The following is a 23,346-nucleotide window of genomic DNA, read 5'->3' as shown; positions in this document are numbered from 1 at the left end:
TTTTGAGCTAGCAGGATTCCAGTAAATGTTGACAAGTACCATAGTAAAACGAGGGACCTCAATTTCCAGTTCTACTTTACAGGCTTGTATTCCCACATCGTTATTGCAAAGCGGTATGATCTCTTTAATACTGGAGTTTTTAAGTGCAATTAATAGCCCACCCTCTGGTCTCCCTTTTAGTATTTGCGAGGCTCGAAGGTTTAAGATTGTGAAGCCCTCTATCTCTATGGGATTGACAAGCCACGTTTCCTGGAGTAACAGAATATCCTTATGTCCTAAAAGATCCTCTTTTAATGTTTTCATTTTCAGGAAGCTAGGACCTCTCGTGTTCCAGGAAAGTAGTCTTAAGCCCCTTTGCCTAAAGGCTATTTTCCTCCACCCCAAGCTTAAGAATGATTTGTGAGATAATCTCTGGGAGTTTTGCTATAAGAATCCCATTTATGTTTGACCCAGCGGCCATAATCCTATCTGACTCTCTTGATGTTCGAGTAGTTCCATTGCTTTTAACTACGTCCTCCGTCCCCATCTGTTTTATACTAGAGGGATTCTCAAGGCTTCCTTCCTCCTCTGACTTATAGACCAACAGGCCATCTCTGGCGAGTTCATTTTTGTTGTTGAATAAGGCCTGTTGGGCTTTTCTTGAGTTGAGTCCGATTTCCACAAAGAACTTGTCAACATCAGACGGGAATTTAACATACTCAATATCCTCTGAAGTAAAGAGAAACAGGTTATGTTTTTTTTTAATCTGTCAATAACACTGATCTACAAAGTGATTTGTTCTTGTTTTGTTTAACAAGCTTAAGCCAAGCCTTCGGGATTGTGTAGTCGGCCGTATCAGGTTCCACTTTTTTGTAGCTGTAAAGGAAGAGATTCAATCTTGCCCGTCTCTTCGATCCCCCTGGGTAGCGGACACGAGGTTTCTAAATTTCCCTGAGCCATTACAACAGTCATTCTCGCATGGTATAGGCCTTAATGGCACCTCTTCTTGAGTATGAGGGGGAAGATAGGGGACGCTAATGGCTGTTGAGGACACTGGTTTTGCACTGGTTTCAAAAAGATAGGTGCCAACTTGATAGCGATGTTTGTGGTCTCTTTTGATGTCTCCAAACTGGCCTTATCTTTTTGTGCCTTTTGTGCATTATTTTTTAGAACTATTGGAGCAATCTTAATGTTAACGTGCCCCGATTTTTGGCTTTTATTATCCAAAGCTGTTTTGGGGGAGATTGCAGGATCTGTTTGCATGCCAGTGCTTGACGTTTGCGCCTTGAGACCCTTGGGGCCTGTGCTGTGATACGGGAAGGCCTTTTTTTGCCTTTTTTCCCAGGGGCAGATTTGGTTGGAGTAGTTTGATTGGAGCTTAAACTCTGAGATGATTCAGTAGCTGGTGATACAGGTGCACTGGTTTCTGGCAATTTCTCGTCAGTTGGCAATACCGGATTTTTCAGAAATGAATTTATTCCTGTGTTCTTTGCAACTGGGTTTTTCTGATTTTTTGACTTTTTCTGGGCTTTTTTCCACTGCGGATGCGGGGTAATAGACTGGATGCTGGATATTCTTATGGGGTCCGCCTGCCGGACCCCGCTATCACTACTTTTTTGTACCTACTTTTTGGCCATTTAAAAAAAAACTACTGGGTGGATTTACACTAAATTTACAAAAGCACGCTTCTGGGACCAACCCGCCACACCTGGCGCAAATTTGGTGAAAATCCATCCAGTGTTTTGGGCTGTAGGCGTAAGCAATATACTTTTTTCATTGCATCTATGAGGATTTCCACCCATTTGGGACCGCCCCATACACCATTGCCCCCTCTTGATGAAACCACACCAAACTCTGAAGAATCGTTCCGAGGGGGCCATATACATGGTTTGCAAAGTTTGGTGAGGATTCGTCGGTGGGGGAAAAGTTATTAGCCATCCAAAAAATGCTTTTTCTATGAGTTGATCAACTTAACCAAAACTACAGAGCTGCTACCACAGGCCTTGTAATATGTCACGTGATATATGGTGTGATATGGTGTGTTCCACGCAACATACACAGTGTGTGGACACACTTACCACTGCAATCCCTGTCACTCCTCCACAACAGCGACACAGACTGCGGCCAAAGAGGTACCGTATCTGTGCACCAATTTAAGCCGATCGATATTGTGGAGGAGTGCCACTAGAATCGCCATTCAAAGGAACATTTTCAGAAAATGATGGTTGCCAGCTTGGTTTCCAGCCAATCCTAGCAAATCGGCACACTGGTTCCAAAGTGGCGCATTTTCCATAGCCTATGTAAAATACACCTACTTCAGAATATGTGTTAAGTACCGGAAATATCCTATACGACTTTCACAGTACTTAACACCTCATTGATAATCAGGCCCTGTGTTGAATTATAAGTAATGATGGCTACACCACACTAGCTTTATTCTTTTGGGTTGCCTGTATACCCCCAATAGGAGATTCAGCCAATGATCTTTCCGATTTGCATTCTTATGTAAAGATATTTCATTCATCTGTGAAATAGATGCTATAATTAACATCTCAATCATTTTGTATTTGCCACAATTATGGAGATTAGTATTTTGAGAAATGTCCTTTAGTAACTTGCGATGTGTTTGTGGAAAGTCGCAGAATAAATAGCACATTTTTACTATAGTATGGAGCGCTAGTGATATGGGGGAGGTCTGAAGATCAAATTATATCTCCACTTTGCAAGCTATAACATAAACTAAGAAGAGAATGATTGTTGTCTATTTCCATAGAGGCCGGGCCCTGGGCTGTGATTTGTGCAGACATGCTGGCTGATGAGCAGGGGAGTGTCGAGCATTGCAAGAGGGCTTGGGGCTGGGGGGAATGAGCCACGAAAAAAAGCCCTGCAACTTTCCCCCCAAATGCAGTGCACGCTATTCCATATGGTATCATTTGCACCCGCCCAATCAAACTTTTTGGTAACCTTCGTGGCAGATGGCATATTAAAAAAAAAAACTTGAACAAAAAAAAACAAAAAAAAACTGCAGGACCATTGCAAATGCAGGAAAATCATCTATAATACACACCTCCTCATCTGGTTATGGATTGCACCAACAGAAGTGACTTTACAGAAAAGTATACTGCAAGGAGGATCATCAGTCTTTGATACCTGGAGGCACCATCGAAGTGACTTTAGAATAAGTTGCCATAAGTAAGCCAAATGGCAAATAACTGTGTGGTGAAAAATCCCTAAATTGCTCTATTATTATATATGGAGCAACTCTATAGTTATTAGGCTTTTATTATGATAGCATGATATTTTAACATGTGATATGTAGTGAATCGCTAACAGAGCTGCAGATATGATACAGCGTGATTAAATTATTTGCCCAGGATCATAAACTTTGGTTCAATGGCGAAACCACGATGTGGACAATTTAAGCAACTGAACACATCTTCCCAGCATTAGTTGATATAGATATTTATTAAGTTTATGCTTTGCATTTCATGTGCTAAATTAATACTTTATTGATTGCAATGCCTTGGAAGCAAACCACATTACTTAATAAACTAGCTTTTCGTGATAAACAAACTTTACACTATATACATTGTGACAGAAATACTTTGAGCAATACAAGTACGGCTTTAGTTTTATTCTCCCAATCCTGCATGCAAAGTCTCAATAGCGTTAATGTGAGCCTAACAAATCCCCCTTGGGTTATAAACCCATAGTCATTATTTCATTAAACATGCAGCATTAAGGGGTATTTGTTAAGCTCACATTAATGCTATAATGTATGCACCCTTCTCGCTTCTGAACACCCCCATTCACATTTCTTAAGGGACAAAAGTCCCTGCTAATAATCCCTCCTTCCGCACATCAGTGCCCACTGGCTCACATTGTGATGCTCTGTTGACACAGAGCAACACGTCAAGTCCTCGGAAGAGTGCTCTGCTGCCCTGAGCTCCACGGGGCATTGGGCCTCATTACGACCCAGGTGGTACGGGGTTAACGGCGCCGGTAGAGCTGCCGGCGCCGTTAACCCCCTACCGCCTCATTACGAGGTCTGCTCCTCCAGGCGTCCTTAGCGGGTCCCGCGAGCAGACCAGGATGCTAACAACGGGCCAGCGTTGTTAGCATCCTCCCCATTCCCATTGAGCCCTATGGTGGCTCAAATGGGAATGGGGATGTACCGGTCTGGGTTCCTTGAATGGCAAAAAACGGAGCCCTCCAAGGTCAGAATGGCACAGTATTTCCGCATTCAAGGAACCCGGGCCCGGTATGGGAGTAGCCATGCCGCTAAAAGTGGCATTACTACCTCCATACTCGGAATGAGGCCCATTGTCCTGGCAGAGGGACACCTCTTCTGTTGCCGAACGGGAGAGGTGTTCCACTCCCAATGTCCCGGTCTGGCTCGTGAAAGAGCCATTGGGTTATGCCACTGCCGATGAGGGGTTTTCGATCTTAGAAGCTGTCCCATTCTCAAACCGGGGTTATTGCCTGGAATTCTCAGCTTTTGCAGCAGGAATGCTTCAGCCAGGAAACAGGTCCTTCTCCCAGCTCTGCAAGATCTCGATTGTTCTCCCCCTCTCCTCAAGCTTCCCCAGCAAAACTCTAATCACAGCCTCTAGCATGATACTTGCTATGACGCTGCTCCAATCAGAATCAATCATGTCATCTCCTCCATCACTACACAATGGCTCATTTCTACAGTAAAAATTGTAACAAACTGATTTCCTGTTCCTTCAAGCTCTTTGCTTCCTGTAGTTATGTGGACAGGACAGCAGAGAAAAAAAAATGAATGTGCGTTTAAAAGTTCACTTTCAGAGTAGGCCTAATTCTGCAGTGGAGACACATTTTTATTAGTGGGTTATGTTAAATGAAGTTTTATTAGTCAGGTTAGCTATTAATAAGGTTAGTTATTAATTTTCAAATGTGTCTCTTGCAACATAGGCATTTCAGGTGAAAAATAGTGTGCATTTTTGAATGTGCACATGTGTGCTTTTAACTGTAAAAATAGATTTGCATCTTATATGTAAAAATCGTTTTTGACTGAATAGCCTGTCTTTACTTATATGTCCATGTTACTCTGGCAACACATATAGCAATGCACCACACCCATGTGGTGGTGCTGCATCAAAAAAAAATTGCTACCTGTGCAGTAGTTCTGTACTCTGTGCTGTAACACGCCACATATCCTTACAGACACCTCCTCTGTTGCCGAACGGGAGAGGTGTTCCACTCCCAATGTCCCGGTCTGGCTCGTGAAAGAGCCATTGGGTTATGCCACTGCTGATGAGGGGTTTTCGATCTTAGAAGTTGTCAGGGTATAATATGCTGTAATCCTGCCCTTTTCCTTAGCGTGCAAAGCCTCATTATTTGTTAATGGCACTGCCATCTGCTGGTCAGTAATAGTTTTAGTACAGGGATTGTATGCAATAAACTACAAGGCTCATACATGTGGGGGATTCTTCATAGATTACAAACCACTGTGGCACTTTCTTCTGTCAGTTAGGAAACCAGATGTAAAGCAAGCCGGTCAGATAGCACAGTGATCTAGGAGCTCACCCCTGATATCTGTGGGCAGCCTCCTGTGACATGCTCGACTCCCGGAAGGGTCAACTCAGCCATTCGAGGTCGCTAAACTGTTTACCACTCTGTGGGATAATAATGTCTTCTGTTATTTCATTGCTCTGAGATCTGTGGGTGTGCAGCACTATATAAGAAATACATTACTATTATTAAAAATATCAAACCATAACTGGAAAGCCTCATTTGTCCACACTGCCAGCAGAGTCGAATGGATGATTGTTGTAAGCGAGCATGCAACCACATTCCCTTGCACTCTACGGTGCACCGCTTCCAGAGAGAGCTTTTGATGAGGGATTCAGTGTTTCTACCAAAGCGCTCCACTCAGCAACAACGAGCATAGAGCATTTGGGCCTACTACAGGCAACTGCACTCCCTTGCATGCGTCCATTTATCTATAATAACGGTTTAAAGAGTGCTTAATTAAGCACACCCTTTTAACAGGTGTGTCAGTGTTGTTTATGTTCTTATTCATGCTAGAAATAGATTAAAGCATACTTTTATGTGTGATTACTAAATAGAGGTCATTGACATGCAGTGTTGCTGATGGAAGACTGGGGCCAGATGCTAGTGGAAGATGGTGTCTGGTAGAACATCTCATATCTGCCAAGGTTCCCAGTTCCAATCAGAATCTTTGAGCCAGTTCTGTTTGTTTTTCTGCACTGCATGCTGGGACTGGTAGGCCCATCCTAGAAAAGGGAAAAACGAAACTACAAGTTCCAGCATGCAATTGGAAGCAAACAGTAGGACTGGATCGAGATGTCATGCATGGAACTGAGAAACTTGGCAGTTAGGGTTGGGTCGCTCTCTCGTCCATTTTGGCTACGGGGTACCCATGGCTGCCGGGAAGGGTTTGCAGCAGATGCCTGGCCCACTGGGATCTGTCCTTGAGCTGTTAAGAGCTTATCCTGTAGAGGAGCAGACATACATAGCTTCAGGAGATTCTACCCTCCCTATGTCCCCTGTTTTGGAGCCATGAGGCCATGCCCTGCATAATCTCAGCTTCTGTACCAATAGTACAGCAAGCATATGGAAGACGGTATCCATTAAGACGACCATATCGAATGTACCCTCGAGTTGATGATAGCCAGCAGGAGGAGCTCCCTGAAGGAATTTGATAAAGAGCTAAGAAAATGAACTGATGACATCATAAGAAAGTGTACCTGACTTCCCGAGATAGTGAATGAAAATGATGGGCTCACCACGAGTTAGGCGCTTACCCTGGCCGTATTACCGCCGGGGCTATTAGCCCTACCGCCAAAATGTTTGGCAGAATCATATGCAGTACCCTTTGGGAACACCACACACAATTAAGACCACAAGTGCAAGTACAAATTCACATTTGGTACAAGCCTGTACTACACAGTAAAGTGGTAGGGATGGCTGAGCAGCCAGACTTATCTCAAGAGTAAAGTGAACAGTATTAGAAGTTACACAAAGGACAGCAATGGCTATGGTTCAAACAAACACTGACTCAAGGTTTCTGAGTAAAACAATATACATTTATTTACAAATCAGTTGTAAAATAGTTCACTAAATAAAGCAGCAGAAAAAACCACACTCTTAATATGCTACACAACACTCAATCAATGCTGGTCAAGTTAAGCTCAAAATGAAGTGTGAGCAAAATGGCACTCCAGCAATTTAAAAGGGAGTGAAAGACAAGGTTATACAAAATTAAGCAGCACCAACAAGTAAGTAGGCAGGGCAATCTAGAAAAGGCTTGCTACAATGAGGATTCAAATCAATAGGCCTAGGCCAATGTTAATGGTTCAGAGTCTTTGCAGAGGATCACACAGTTCAGAGTAGCTTGCGGTTAAGTCTTTGCCAAGAGTACTTAACGAAGTTGGTTGGAAGAAAAGTTACTTAGTTTCTTACTAGAGAAGGACAAGCCCTCGGATTGGTGAAAGATTTCAAACACTTTCACTTTCACTTTCACTTTCCAACTCCCTCCTGAGGTACTTCTCTATAAGCAAAGAGAAGGCATGGCAGTAGAAGGTCCCACCTTCTTTTAAGGGGTTCCTCTAAAGCACCTATCATGCTCTTTATAGTACAATTAATCCTTTCTCCCATGAAAAGTGAAAGGGGATCCCAGATGTAAGGGTAAACATTCAAGGGTCCACACGGTCTCCTTAGCCTTAGAAGAAATACCTATGACAAGTGGAAGCTTTCACCTACTGTCTGATGAACCCATGAGAGTCTCAGCCAGTGTTTCTTTAGTGTCCCTGGGCTTGTGGAAACAACAGAATATAGATGTTTATAATTCCATCCCAGATAATACTAAAGAGTATTTTAAAGATAGTGTTCTTGTGAATGGCCAGGAGACTCCTGCCACCAGAGACACTGGAGCAAGCATAACTGTGGTTGATGAATCAAGGTAGAGGATGTTGCTAAGGCACCCAAATGCCTAACCAAGTTAGCTTGAGGCCCTGTGCAAATGCTTCCCCAGTTACCAGCGTTCATCCAGTGCAATGACATGACTGTCAGGATACCTGTTAGTGTGCAGAGTGACGTGCCTGGGAGGGTCATGTTGGGTAATGACCTAAAAACTCTTGGAGTTGTGTCTAGTACCCCCAGACCTCCCATTAAAAGAAACAGGAGCTCACTAGGCCTGCAAGGGAGAGGACCTTGAGAGGCTCTCCAGGGGACTTGATAGAGGAAACTATCACCCCCACCCCACAGGAGTTGCTCACTGCTATTTCAGGAAAGAAAGAGGCAAAGGGGAAACCCAAGACTTCCAAGAAGAAAGCAGATGGCACCCCTGTGCTACCAACAAGGACATCCCCCAAGATTGTCCAAAGTCACACAGTTGACTCCTCAACCTGCTGAGGCTGAGTGTGAGGTACAACCCTGTGTGGTTGAGCCATCTTTTGAAGAGTAAGATCTGGAAGAAGACATTACTCTAGTTGGAGATCTGGATCCTGTAGACCATCCTGAGCTGCAGTCTTTACTGGCAGAAGGTGGACCCAACAGGGCAGACTTCAGCAGAGGTCAAAGAGATTGTCCTACTCTTGAAGGTCTTCGCCTACAGGCAGCTTCTCAGCTTGATGGGCAAGAGCCTGGGAAGCATAGGTTGCACTAGGAAGATGGCGTCTTCTACAGTGAACCAACTGTGTCTATCCCTGGGGACTGTAAAAGACTTCTAGTGCCCCTAGAAAACAGACTCCAGTTCCTACAGTTGTCCCATGAGATACCTTTGGCTGGTCATTTGAGTTTCAAAAAGACCAAGAAAGGCTCTTATATATCTACTGGCCTAAGTTGGGTTCAGAAGTTAACACATTCTGTAGGAGCTGTCACACTTGCCAATCCCCTGGCAAGAGTGGAGCTAAGCATGTGGCACCCCTGGTACCGCTCCAAGTGGTGGGAGTTCCTTTTGAGAGGGTGGGCATCAACATTGTTGGTCCCCTTGACCCTACCACATCTTCAGGAAACAGGTTTTTCCTGGTTGTAGTAGACCATGCTACTAGGTATCCTGAAGCAATACCTATGAGGACTGTTACGGCTCAGTCTTTGGCAAAGGCTCTACTTGGTATTTTTACCAGAGTAGGGTTTCCTAAGGAAGTGATATCTGACAGGGGATCCAATTTTATGCCCACTACATGCAAGCCATGTGGAAAAACTGTGGTGTCACTTACAAGTTCTCTACAGCATACCATCCACAGACAGGGAAGAAACCAGCAGCAGAGCAAAGCAACAAATAAAAGGTGCGCTCCTTGAAACCCAAACAGGGTCCGAGCCTCCTGGCTATCTGGTTGACTGCAGCGATGCACAGCAAATTTGACCAGGGGAGGGAGGCCTTGCTTGGTGTTTGGCGAACAGGTTGGTCCTACCAGCTCAAGGGAAGAAGATTCCTTGCAGATCTTCTCTGTCGTCGAAGTTTGGAGATTCCGACCTGCAGCAGGGCTTCATCTGGAGGTTCAGTCGTGGTAGTGGTCCTCTTCTTTCAGATTCTCTTTGGTACTCTCTATCCAGTGGCAACTCTGCCTTCTAGTCCCAGAGACCTGCTTCTTATGCAGTTTTCCGCCATTCACACAGCCTGGCTGTCAATCGCACAGCAGGGTAACTGTCCTGGCAGGACAGTCACCTAGCCAATCAAACCAGAGTGCAACTTGGGTTTCCAAGGGAGCCCTATGCAGGGGGCCTAAAACCTCTCCCTCACATCCTGTCCCTCCAGACTCTCAGGCACCTAAGGAGGGCTTCTGTGCAGAAGCCCGCCAAAGGACGGCGAATAAAGGAACCAAACCTGGTTTGGCGCGCAGGGTAAAACACGAGAAAGACCTTTACAAAAAGAAATGGCAAATAAACCCAGCCGGAACCAAATAAAAGTAAAAGGGGTTCCAACGGATTTAAGTTCCAGGAAGATAGCCTGAAACAGTACCAAGGCTATTTACATAGGCAAAGGTAGGTAGATACCACTGCCACCAGCCAAATCTTAAAGAAAGGGGAACGAAATCATGTTCCATGAGAGACAGACAAAAAGGGATCACTGTTAACCCTTTCCAGGACACTATTTAAGATAGTTTGTACTGGGTCTGTGAATTTAAAAAGACTAATAAAGTCAATGGCAACTTTACATGTTCTGAGAGACAGTAGTCAATCCCAAAATATGGAGTTAAAGTGGGAAGTCTGAAAAAGACAACAACCCTGTGTCACTGCACTAAGGGTGCTGTGTAACACACAGTAAAAAGATGATGCCTATGGAGTAGGTGATGCTCTACAGTCTATGAACACAAACAATGTTAAACACACACAGCAAAACAAATGTAAGAGTGGGAAAAAAGGCTCACACTCTTACCAGGTGAAAAAATAAATCCTAGAAATCCAGCAAAGCTACCGAGGGATTCAGTAGATAACGGAAATTAGCCATTCTGGAGAATTCTCCCTAACAAAAACCACCTGGTGCTATTAGCGCTGGATCACAGGTTTGGCTGAACTGTAAGTTTGCATTCCCCATTAGGCCCATTGGAGAATTTCCCATTTTCACCATTGGGCCCAATGGGGAATATTCAGCGCTATTCCTGCCGGCGGTATTACTGCCGGCGGTAATAGCACCGAAAATCGGCAAAATCGCGGCTGATTTTCCCCCAGCTTGGAGCTGGATGTAAATCTGCCAAGCACATAATTTGGCCAACCCTTAATTGCGACAGTGATAGTGTAAGCACTGCATTTAAGGATTACCGCCAAACTCGTGATGAAGCAGGATGTATGGATTCTAGAGGAGAAAGGATGAATTAAAGAATCCAAAGAATCTTAAATGTGTGAAAGAAGAACGTTACATGACAAAAGTGCTGCAGAAATTTGGAAGAATTAAGAATGTACAGGTGCTGAATCGCAATGTAGATTAAGTCATCGTATAGGCTAGCTATAAGTAGTGAATAGAATGTAGGCAAAGCCGCCATTATACAGACACTGGACATTGGTATCATGAAATAATGAGCCAAAGAATCATGGAGAGAAAATAGAAGACTGTGTCGCAGTAGAATAGCGGGTTGTTGGAGCTGTGTTGGGAGGCTGTCTGGCCTGAAGTCAAGAACTAAGAAGTCGAGGTCAGCTATCTACACAGAAGAAGAATATGTGTGCGGAGGATGAATCCTCTCACGTCAAGGTGCAAGAAAGAAAACAAAGGATGCAAAGTCTTAATGTATTTAAAACATTTAAAATCTTGCAGAATGAGCAGAATCGTGGTCTCTTGCCATGTGAGTCAAGGATGGAAATGGGGCTTGAACTTGATGTTCCAGATACGATTGTGAATGCCCTCACTCCTGTTGCATTCCCAGGACGAGAATACACTGCAAGGCCAAGTAAAAAGAGAATTTCATGGCAGAAAGCATGGGTGATGAGAGATGTTGGGCTAATTGTGTGGTACGGCAGCGTCATTTCCTATCTACTTGCTCCTGGATCTTGGCTCACGTGCTGCTAATTGATATGTATGATATGATATAGAAATCTATAACACGCCTATACACAAGTGGTACAAGGCGCAACAATGCAAGGGAGGGGAAACAGAGGGAGGACAAAACCAACAATCTTACCAGGCCTAGTGACATTGAGATCACGCAAGTCCAGGGGAACGGGGAGGGGAGAAGTGCCAGGGGATGGGGGCTGGGAGGGTGGACAAGTGCAGGACAAGCAATCAGAACACAACAAGTAGGCAAGTGCGAGTGTTAGAAGTGCAGACAACAAGTGTCTAATAAGTGCAGGAAAGGGGACTGTAGGGTTACAGATACAGACCACAGGTGCAGGGGGTGCCAGGAGGCAGTGCATGTATGCAGCTAGACATTCAGAGGGTTGCGAGGTGCCCAGTGCATGTATCAGGCCGGAGTTCAGCAGGGGAGAGGAAGAGAGAAGGCAGAAGCAAAGAGGATGGTCTTGAGGTGCTTCCGGAACCGTAGATGGTCCTGCTCAGGTTTCATAGAGGCAGGGAGGCTGCTCCAGAGGGAGGCACCAGCCGAAGAAAGACATCTGCCCCCAACTCGTTGCTTGGAGAAGCGACTGATCCTCAAGGGGTTGGAGGTGGAGGAGCAAAGAGCCTGAGAAGGAAGATATTTCCGTAGAGAGAGTTGGAGGTATTGCGGTCCTAGGCCCCAGAAAGCCTTGTGGACAATGCAGAGGGTCTTGAGCTTGATCCTTGCCACCACTGGGAGCCAATGGAGAGATTGCAGAGCTGGAGAGACACGATCCCTGGGCTTGAGGCCAAGGACAAGTCTTGCAGTCCTGTTCTGGATGAGTTGTAGAGGATGGAGAGTAGAGGCAGGTAGATTTAGAAAGAGGCTGTTGCAGTAATCCATCCTAGACAGTAGTCCAATTGTACTGAATGTTCCAGACATGGCACAAGTTTGCCAAACCAATTGTATTAGTCCATATAAAGAAGGACCTTATAGCTTAAGAGACCAATGAAACACTGTGTAACTGATCTTTCTGAAATTACAAGTATGAAGAGGTAAGCATAAATTGTCCACCTGATATCAGACACCCAATAACAACCTTAGCTCCTAAAGGATTGTATATCTAGATGTATCCCTTAACCAATACCAACCCTTGATAGGTTTTTCACAATTGCCACATGGCATGATGTCATTTTGATGCCTAAAGAAGTATACATTTGTATTTTTCGTGGACACTGAGCGTACGTCCATTAATGTTCATTGTAACCTTTGTGTTTTAGATAATTGTTAATAAAACAGCAACTTGCCACCTTCTTGAGTTTATCTGGTTATTTGGACTCAAAATTATTTTGATATAATCCCTCCCAGCCATGAATGCACGTTCGTAGAAGTCTAGTGCAGCCAAGGGCAGAGGTAGAAGCCCCCCTTCAGGTAGGGCATGTTATAGATTTCCCTTCTCAAGTCTGAGCTGTGCTGGGACCTCTGCCATGGCTGGTTGGGGGGTCAGTACTTGGGCTCAGTTCTTGCAGTGTGTGAATCCTGAACACTCTAGACAGCCTCACCCTGACAGCCTTCCCATACATCTGGGTGTCCAGCTGTGTGTTTGGTGGTTCTCTAATTTCACTCTGGCCATCTTGTTATCATTTTTTAAGAACCCGTGCTCTGGGAGGCCAACTCAGTGGCAGGGTGATCAGGTACCTGGGCACGGAGGACAGAGGGTGACCAGGTACACAGTACCAAGAGAGAGAAGATCAGCAGGGGATTGGGGGAGCAAAGGCAGAAGCAAAGAGGAACGTCTTGAAGTGCTTCCAGAACCTTAGATGGTTCTCCTCGAGTTTTAGAGTGGCAGGGAGGCTGTTCCAGAGGGAGGCCCCAGCCGAATACAGTGATCTACTCCCAGCTTGTTTCCTTGAAAAACGACTGACTCTGAGGGAGTTAGAGGTAGAGGAGAGAAGACCTCTGAGGGGAGGTATTTGCAGAGGGATAGCTGAAGGTATTTTGGACCAAGGCGCCAGAAAGCCTTGTAGACGATGCAGAGGGTTTTGAATGTAATCCTTGTATCAACTGGGAGCCAATGTAGAGATTTCAGAGCTGGAGAGATTCGAACCCAGGGCTTGAGGCCAAGACACGTCTTGCAGTCCAGTTGCAGTGGGCGGCAAGTAGAGGCAGGTAGATTTACACAGAGGCTGTTACGATAGTCGAACCTAGAGAGAACTTGAGCTTGGGAGACCATGAGCTTCTTGGGGAAGATGAGGAAAGGCAGAGTACCTCTGAGGAGGTGCAGTAGGAAGTTTGAATTTTTAGAGACATCAGAGATGTGGGCGGAGAAGGAAAGTGTGAAGTCAAAGATGACCTGAGATTCTTAGCCTCACAGGTGGGGGTAGGAGGAAAGCCATGGAAAGCCGGCCAGAGAGTGAGGGTAAAGGATAGTGAAGGTGTGCCGATGGGGAGGATCTCCGTCTTGCTGGCAATCAGACAAAGATCATTGGCGGCACACCAATCTTGAATGGCAGTTAGGCAATCAGAGATGAGAGAGGGAGAGGAGGTGGCTGAGGGCAGCCTGAAAATGAGTTCAGTGTCTTCACCCTAGCTCTGGAAATTTGAGCAGAAAATGGCAATGCAGTGGGCAAGAGCTAGGTATTGGTTGAAAATCTAGGGTGAGAGCTTAGACCCCTGGGGCACACCACAGGTAGAGAGGAAGATAGATGATAGGAAGGACCCAAGATGGTCCTGGGAGGGTCAATCAGAGAGGAAAGAGGTCAACCAGAGCTTGACCAGTGATACCCAGGTTATCACAGAGACGATTGAGCAGGATGGTATGGTTGACTGTGTCGAAGGCAGAACAAAGATCGAGGAGGATGAGGACAGAGGGAATGTTAGAGTCATGGTTGGAGAGCAGATCTTCATGGATGTTCAGCAGTTTCCGTGCTTCTGGCAGCTCTGAAGCCAGACTGGTGGTCATGGAGACATCCAAAAGAATTGTAATGAAGGTTAAACTGAGAGATGGCCAACTCTTCCAGGAGTTTGCCCAGAAAGGGAGTAATGGAAATTGGACCTTAAAAATGTCATTAATTATAGACCCATCACCAATGACCCATTCCTCTTGAAGGCTGTAGACCGGGTAGCTATGATACAACTGCAAAACCATCTAGATGCAGCGAATATTCTTCATCGAAGAGAGTCTTGATTTAGAGAACATCATGGTTCAGAGACTGCACTAGTTGACCTTCAAAGTCATATGCTAGACTGTATGTATAGGAGTAAGGAAGGTTTGTTGATGCTGCTTGATCTATCGGCAGCTTTTGACCTCCTGGATCACAAGAAAGTATTGACCTCTCTCTCTGCAATGGGCCATTGTTCACCATCAGCCATGGAGTGGTTGTATTGGATGGCAAGAGTCTGCTGAGGAAAGCGTATATTCCATTTAACTGTGTCGTACCTGTCCCCTGCACTTTTTAATACCTATCTACTTCCCTTGTGAAATATTTTTTGGCAAAGTGGGGGATACATTTACAACATTATGCTGATGAAACTCAGCTATTGATCGAGCTGAGTTGTCGATCATGATTAGGATATAAGGAACGTCCAGAACATCTATTAAATAGTAAAATTCTGGATGACAGCAAACTTCCTTTGCCTAAATAGTCCAAAGACTGAATTATTGGCCTTTGGGTCCTCACAGGCAAGAAAGAAATTGGGTCCTGGGTACTCAGAGTTTGTGGTTGATGGCCACTGTATCAAACTCTGGATAAGGTTAAAACCTTGGGTGTGACAGTGGATAAGTTTCTTGGAAGTGATGCATGGGTGGAAAATGTCATTAAAAAAAATCCCAATATCATCTGAGGCTACTCAGACTGATGAAACACTATGTCACCAGTAAAAACTGCGAAACCCTGGTTAGAGCCATTGTAATTGCTTGCATAGATTACTGCAATGTCCTTCTTGGCAGAGCAAGCAAAAACAGACAGCATACAAAGGCAGCATAGTCTTCAAAATGATGACCCATATGACCCCAGCCAAGAGGGAACTCCACTGGCTGCCTGTTGCATCTAGGATTACCTTTAGAATCCTTACCCTGACGCATATATTCCTGTATGGTCATGCTCCAATCTATCTACATGGGAAGCATAGCTCAGTGGCAACGTGCTGGTCTCGGAAGCAAGACTACACAGAGCAACACAGGTGCAAATGCTGGGCCCGTGCTTAAAAAATCTCTTTGGTATTAAGCGCGTTATAAACAACCTATCATTTGTCTGTCATTTCTGTGAGTGCCTGTGGGCTGCAGCACTTTATAAGCACTAAACATAACATAACATAACAAACATAACACTGCTGGGAGAAAACATGCTCGGTGGAGAAGGGCAAGGGCATGGCTCACATGGGTCCACAACTGCCATGTAGCAGTCCAGTCCTGTCGCCAGTTGCCCCCCCCTTTGCACTCTGATCTGACTGCTGGCGAGCTGCCATGCTGCTTTTCTCAGAGGGTAGAGTCGCCATGAAAGCGGGCCCACCCTCGCGTCAACATGGCCCCAAGGCAGGTGGAAGCTAAATGCTTGAAACAACATCTGAGGCCAGTCAAGCAGTCCAACACTAGAAGGAGCAAGTGCGCCAAATTGATCATGTGGAGTGCGGGAAGGCAGATGGACAAGGCAACCTGCCACCGTGTGCAAGTAAGCCGAGGTTCTGTTATCAGCCAGGCACCCAGCTGTCCTGAAAGATAAGTTGAGCACCAAAGTTTTTTCCCCCCTGCTGTGGGCTGGCACGACACCCACAGCAGGCTAAACTCTGGTGGGACATCATGTGGGGCATGGCCCCTGGCCTGTTTGTGGGGGGTGGTTACTTTTGCCCGGATTGGGCAGCGAGAACCATGTGGAGTGTAGACCTGACCGATACACACTGTCTACAATATTGCAAATGAAGATGATTAAGCTTTCTTGTAATCTGTGTATACTGGGGGACAGAGGAGTAAGATGTAAGCCTCCTTATAGACCCAATGGAGATTTTTTTTTAAATTAGAGCCAATCCGGACTTCCAAAGCAGGACGGCCATATGGTCCTTCCATTCAGGCATTCCCACCATATGTGTATCCATTAATCCTTTCATCTGCACTCTCTCCAACATCCTAGTCATGCTTGCAGAAATATTTTTGGGAGTCTGACAGGAGTACAGTTCCATTCAAGCATCATTTTATACCACATCTAATGCATCTGAACTGCTTTTATTAGTTTGGGGGATTTTCCTCTGCAATTGTTCCCAGAACTGAGGATTTATAAACTGTAGGGTAAAATGGGAACGGAATGAGGATATGTGGTACCTCCGGACGAGGCCATCACTTAAGTCCCATAGGAAGCAATTTGAAGTATATTTACACAACACTTGTTTGTACTTTGTTGCTGCTTCTTGGTTTAGTGGCATCACACTCATATTTCTGCCCTGGTCTAACCATCCTCTCAGACCATCTAGGAAAGATGTGATAAGTGCCTCAGTTCAATGCAACGGCCTACAACCCACCAGAAGAGGGTCCAGTAGCTTGGATGGCTCAAACGAAACTTGTAGTTGATTGCCTTCTTCAATTTCAGTGGCTTCAACAGGTGCAGAAGATTAGAAAATGGGTGAAATTGTGACAGATTAGAGGTGTCTGCCAAACGTCTTAAGAGTAGGATGCAAAAATCAAATTACTTCATAGTTGTTGTTTTCCCTGAGGCCAAGAAAGCATTCAGAGCTTTACAGAATCTATAGGTGCTATCCAGATTCGATTGAAATGTTTTACAAAGGGCAGAGATCCTAGGAAGAGCCATAAAAAATTATGTGTTTTGATTACGTTTATGAATTCATATAAATATACACGTTTAAACTCTGCCAGTAATGCTTTAAGATTGTTTTTCATCAGGAAGGAAAGCATGGTGTGGATTTCAGTGTTCCTGTTAACATCCATGTCATGAAAAATTCTATCAACTTCCTCACAGCTATAGTTTTTTAAGGTAGGTCCAACAAACCAAATCGTACAAAAACATTCCAAAACGCATCTATTTGAATAACAACACAAAGTCCCCTTCCGTTAGGTCAGGACCATCACCATTGTCCTATGTGTCTTTGTGTCTTGAGTGTTTAGGTGATCCACGGCCCGATGCTTGTAGAGTTACTGGAGTGTTACAAAACAATATAAAATAAAATAAAATAATATCAGCCAATAAAAGTGCATGGGATGCAAGAAAAAAAAGTTTATTACACGCAGTATTTGCCAGCAATAATTCAAAATAATTCAAAATTGCAACATAAAATGGTGGCTTATAGGAAGAAGTGATGTCATGTTACATAACTTTGTTTCAAGATACATGTAAATTCAAATGTACACATTGGAGAGCAGATGCTGTCCTATATGGGATTCTATACAACCTATTGGCCTATCCTTTTCCTTGAGACCATGCTAAGGAATTTCTCTTGACAATTACCTAATAATGGGGTTATCCAGCGTCTAAATTTCTGATTGGACAATAAACATTCTAACATTTTGAAACATACTACTCAATTTGGTAATGGCTGTCCCACCTCAAGTGTGCCTGAGTGGGATTTTTCCACGTTAGTTGACCAATCATTTTGTGAGGTGTAGACAATATGCCAACAAAAAAGAATACCTCATCACATTCTCATGGGACTCAAAGTTGGCATCATCGGACTGTTCTCAGCCTTTCGACTGCTCAACTGGCAGTTAATTTTGCGACTTTTCATTGGAAACATGTTTCAACTTTTGGTACATTTCCCTCCTTTTCCCATGACTGAACCACATGACTTCATAGGGCGTACTTCTTGGCCCTTGGCTTTGAGACCATGTGCAAATATAAACTGTGTATTTATGTATGGATGGGTGTGAGTGGTCCTCACTCTTGTGAATATATTTGGTTGGAAAAGGATATCAGAACTTTTTATTGTATCCTCTATTATATGTTCTACCGTAATCAAGTGTTTCTTTGCTTCTATGGTATTGAACACTTATTTCTTCATATTCTTAGTCAAAGCCCATATTGCTTGATACATGTAATTCCAATTGTAGGTGATGTTTTCCAACAGGGGGCAGTGTGTGTCTTTTGCCTGAATTACATTGTTTTTGTGCACATCTCTATACATTACCTCATTCTCACCGAACTGTGGCCTTCATTTTGCTAGTTTAAAGTGATTAGGGCCTCATTACGAATCTATTCCGCTGATTCTGCCAATTTCCGCCAAACTCGTAATGAGGCACATTATTAGTTATATAGTTCACTTGTTGGAGACTTGGGAACCTGCTGCACCCTCCACTCCTAGCCAATCCCTGTGCAGCTTTCCGTATCTTCCCTCATGGAGTCTGAATTGTCCTTTGCAGTGTCTGAGACAATCAGGAATGAGCTGTGTTTAACCACTTGAAATGTAAACATTCCTTGTTGGCCTAGCTTTTATAACTACTGTGGAGGGCTGCTTCTCAACAGGCATTTTATTTAGAATGGCACAATTTCTAGCTGTTTCATGTTACCTTACCAATATGAATTTCTATATGTTCCTTACTATTTCTGTTGTCTAGTTTTTTTTTTCTATACAATTGGGCCTCATCACGACTTCGGCGGTAACCCTTAAATCCGGCGGTAGCGCTATAACCGCAGGATTTAAGGGTCCGCCGAATCAGGGCTTTGGCGGATTTCGCCCCAGCTCTGAGCTGGGGGCAAATCCGCCGAAAATTCGCGCTATTACCGCCGGCGGGATATCCGCTGGCGGTATTAGCGCGAAGATTCCCCATTGAGCCCAATGGGGAATGGGGCATTTCCGAATGGACTCAGTGGGGAATGGGGACTTACATTACCGGCGAACTCGTGATCTGGCGCTATTAGCGCCAGGGAGTTTGGCGGTAGGGCTAATATCGCCCGCGCTAATAGCATTACCGTTACCGCCCAAGTCGTGATGAGGCCCAAATATGTCCACTCTAGGATATGTCATGTGTCTCCTTGTGTTGCTCCTAAGTGTATCCTATTTCTACTGTGCTGCCATAAGTTAGTTGGTCCTACTTTACTGCACACAGTTTGCACTCTCAATATTATTTTAGGTGTCTAATCTGTATTTAGTCATTGATTATTCTCAGAAATTCGTCTATCCCTTTGTCTGTTTCAAATAAGGTCTATATGTTGTGCGAAATAGCAAGGTGACTGTCCCTCAATGTGGTTGATGTCTTATGCAAGAGATTTCCTTTGCTTGTACTTCCTATCACGTTTGGGGCATTGGACGTGAATCCTAACATGCCCCTTTCGTTCGCTCTGGAATTAACTCTTTCCCTCAATTCTTGCTCTCTTGCACAATCATATATTTCTTTGGGGACCCATATTTTTCGTGTATTTCTCTAATCCCCCTCTCCGCTCCCTCTTTGCATAATCCCACGGGCTATATTTCAGGAAGCTACAATCACCATCTGCTGTGGGATCTACACAGCATTTGAGGTAATTTTCTGGATCTGGGGGTGGTGATCAAAGCGTTCCAGGTGGGCCTATTGGATGCTCAATTCGTACCGTATTTGGCTTTGCATTTAAACATCACCTCACGTGTCTCTGTGTTTTCATTTTAGCAAGGAGAAGTGAAATTTCTTGCCCTAATGCTCTAACTGCCAGTAGTCTTACTTTATTTCCTCGTGACACACAACAAACCAATATCATTTGATACATGCTCCAAATCAAAAGGAGGAGGACAAGACAGGGGAACAATAGCTTGCATATGTTTGTTAGCCAGTTTGGCATTCACGAGAATTGTTCAGCCATCCTATCCGATTCTTTAGTGATTCCACCTTCTGCTACGATATCTATCCGCAAATTATGGAGCACTATAATTTCAATTATAGTGCTCCAATACCATACAATGTTGTAGTGTCATTATTTACAGGGCTCTTAACTCTTCCCAGATCCATTTGGATCCATTTGGCATGAATAGCTGTTTGTACTCCATGAGCTAGGTATGATGCACAAAATAATTCTGTCTTTGAGAACAGTCTGTATTGTCTGAGTATCTTCTTTAGGGCATCGTCTGCTTTGCAGAAATAGTTTTTTCCTATGGGGCAGTATCTGTAGGTTTTCCTCCTCTTGTGTAACTGAAGGCTCTGAACGTGCCTGGGGCTCCAATTAGCGATTGAGAGGTGTTTTTCGGGTATACAGATTAATGGGGCATTTAAGGACATGAGGGAGCAGACTTTGTTCCAAGACGACAATAGATGAAAATATGCCTCGCTTCGACATTGCCAGAAGATGTCCATCAAAGTGGCTGATCCATCATGTAACGCTGTCATGTTACACTTTCTGTTGCAGTTTAAATTTTTACCCACAGTTATGCTTCCTTTGACCCTGAAACAAAATGATGATCAAGTGAGTTTCTCTGCCTTAACGGGTTGATCATGTTGCTGAATTGATTGATTGAATGATTTATATCAACGCATGCAAAAAACCTAATCGAATCAGCACAGCTGCCATACATCATCATGTGAAAAAGCCAATATCAATCACATATCGACAGTGGCCTTCAATGGTTAAGAGGTTTATTTAAAAGGTACGTTTTCAACCCTTTTCCGAAATGTTGACAGAGATTCCACTTTCCTTGGTTCCAGAGGAAGATTATTCCACAGTCTGGCTCTGAAAACCAAAAAACAAAGGTCTCCCCTAAAAACACATCTTGTCATAGGCATAATAAGCAGGTGCTTGTCTTCTGATCTAAAAGACAGAGTTGGATGATAATGTAGTAATGTGTCCCTCAAGTATCATGGTGCCAGGCCATTTAGACACTTAAACATAAGACATCCAATTTTAAACTTAATACGATCCTCCACTACTCGCCAATTGAGGGAGCGACGGAGGCCAGAAATATGGGTACATTTTGACACACCAAATACTAGTCTAACGGATGCATTCTGTGCCTTTTGTTACTGCTGGATTTCTTTAGCTTTGCTAAATGCACCCCAAGTTTTTACTTTGGACACATACTTCAATTCTGACCCCAAAAATGAAGGAGGGTGGGGCTGCTATTCACTGCCAAGAAATGTTTTGGTCCTAAAAGGATCACCTTGGTCTTTCTTGGATTGAGTTGCAGCCAATTAGACACCATCCATGCCCCTTTTTCTTCCACACATCTACCCACCCTGATAAGGGATTCTTCTACATCATCAAGCCCGATATACAGCTGAGTATTGTCAGCATAAGATTGAAAACTGATGTTATGTTTTATCAGAATGTTCATCAGTAGGCAGAGATACAAGTTGAACAGGAGTGGTGAAAGTGTGGGCCCTGTGGGACCTCACAGATTTGTGGGACAGTTTCAGACAGGAAACCCCCTAGTTGCACTCGTTGTCTGCACCCATTCAAGAAGGAGGTAAACATTTACAGTTGTTTTCAGACCTTCCAATAGAACATTGTGATTCACAGTATGGAAAACCATGGATAAGTCGAGCATTATGATTAGATATACTTTACCATCATCTCCTGCTTACAATAACCTGTCCCACACCATGATCAATACCGTTTTGGTACTAAATTTAGGCCAAAACCCAAATTGTAGGAGGTCTAGAAACCCTCTCTTTCAATATAGTCTTGCAATTTTATTGTGGCCACTTTCTCTAAAATGTTTCCAGGCCGGGAAAGGCCTGCAATACGGAAATAGATCAGACAGTTGTCAGGGTCCAGGTTTTGGTTCTTCAACGAAAGGTAGTTTGAGTTCTGCTGGAACTGTCCCCTGATTAAATTACCCTGAATGCTGGTCAATCTACTAACATGTGAATTCCATACACTTCTGTACCTTTCATCTGCATGTTTTATGACAACTTCTGTGTACTTCTACTGTCACTGTTCCTTCAACACTGCTTGCCTCTTCACCTACTTCTTATTCCAGCAAGTTGCTCCTTTGATATACATTTGCTGTCTGATAGCAAAGCGTATATTATCGTGCCCTTCTTTTCCTGCACATTCAGCTTTATTTACTTTTTTTAAAAAATCTGGCCTGTACTGTATGTCCATGGAATTGCCCTTGTATCTTGAAGAGTACAACATTTTCAAGTACTGTGCCTCTAATGTCAGCACTTCCTTAGGTATGAACAGTCTGGGTGTGCCAGCTGCATAATGTATTAGCCCACATAAATAACACAATTCATTATACTGGACCTTGCCTATCTCTTTCGCTGTGTTATACCATATATTTGTCCCTTCTGAATTATGTTCATCTATGACATTAGCTTTTTTATGTTCTTCTATATGAATTTCTCTTCTATATCTGGTCACAAGCTTACCTCTAATTACTGTTACATTCAATACTTTAGTTCCATTATTTCCCCTAGTTCTAACCCCTAGATTCATTATCTTCATCTTAGAATAGGAAAAGAGAAGAGAGAAAAACAAACAGCATATCCCGATGTACAGTTTCTTCTCTCTTTTCCTATTTTTCACTTGTGCCTCAAGAATTTTTGTTCACCACTCAGTTCCTGTTTCCTCAAACAAGCACACTGACTTCATACAAGCTTTCATAGTATTTATTCTATTCAACTTTGGTCAATAGTGCTTTCTCCTGTTTCTGCTTCTTACAGAGGCTCTACTGTTGTGCTGGTGTCCTTTCAAATGTCTGTCAGGTGGATCCAGGCAAATCTGTCTTTCAGCCTCACTGTAATGTGTGTGCCGTACATGACCTCATGAGGACTTATGAACTTTGGTTGCTTCCATGTCCTGTTGTGCTGTCTCGCATATACTCTATCTCCGGCCCAGAGCTGTATTTGCTGTGCTGCCTCTGTGTTGCTTGAGTTCATTGTTGTCTTATGGTGACCTTTGGAGATTACCTGGTGAAATACAAGCTTGGAACATTTTGACGGGTCCTTAAAATATGCACTAAACTCTTCTCTAAGATATATGCGCTCCTGTAAGCATCCGTT

The sequence above is a fragment of the Ambystoma mexicanum genome, chromosome 9 (genome assembly GCF_040938575.1).
Source record: "Ambystoma mexicanum isolate Mex_15411 chromosome 9, UKY_AmexF1_1, whole genome shotgun sequence".
Lineage (NCBI taxonomy): Eukaryota > Metazoa > Chordata > Amphibia > Caudata > Ambystomatidae > Ambystoma > Ambystoma mexicanum.
Note: the sequence above shows the minus strand (reverse complement) of the source record.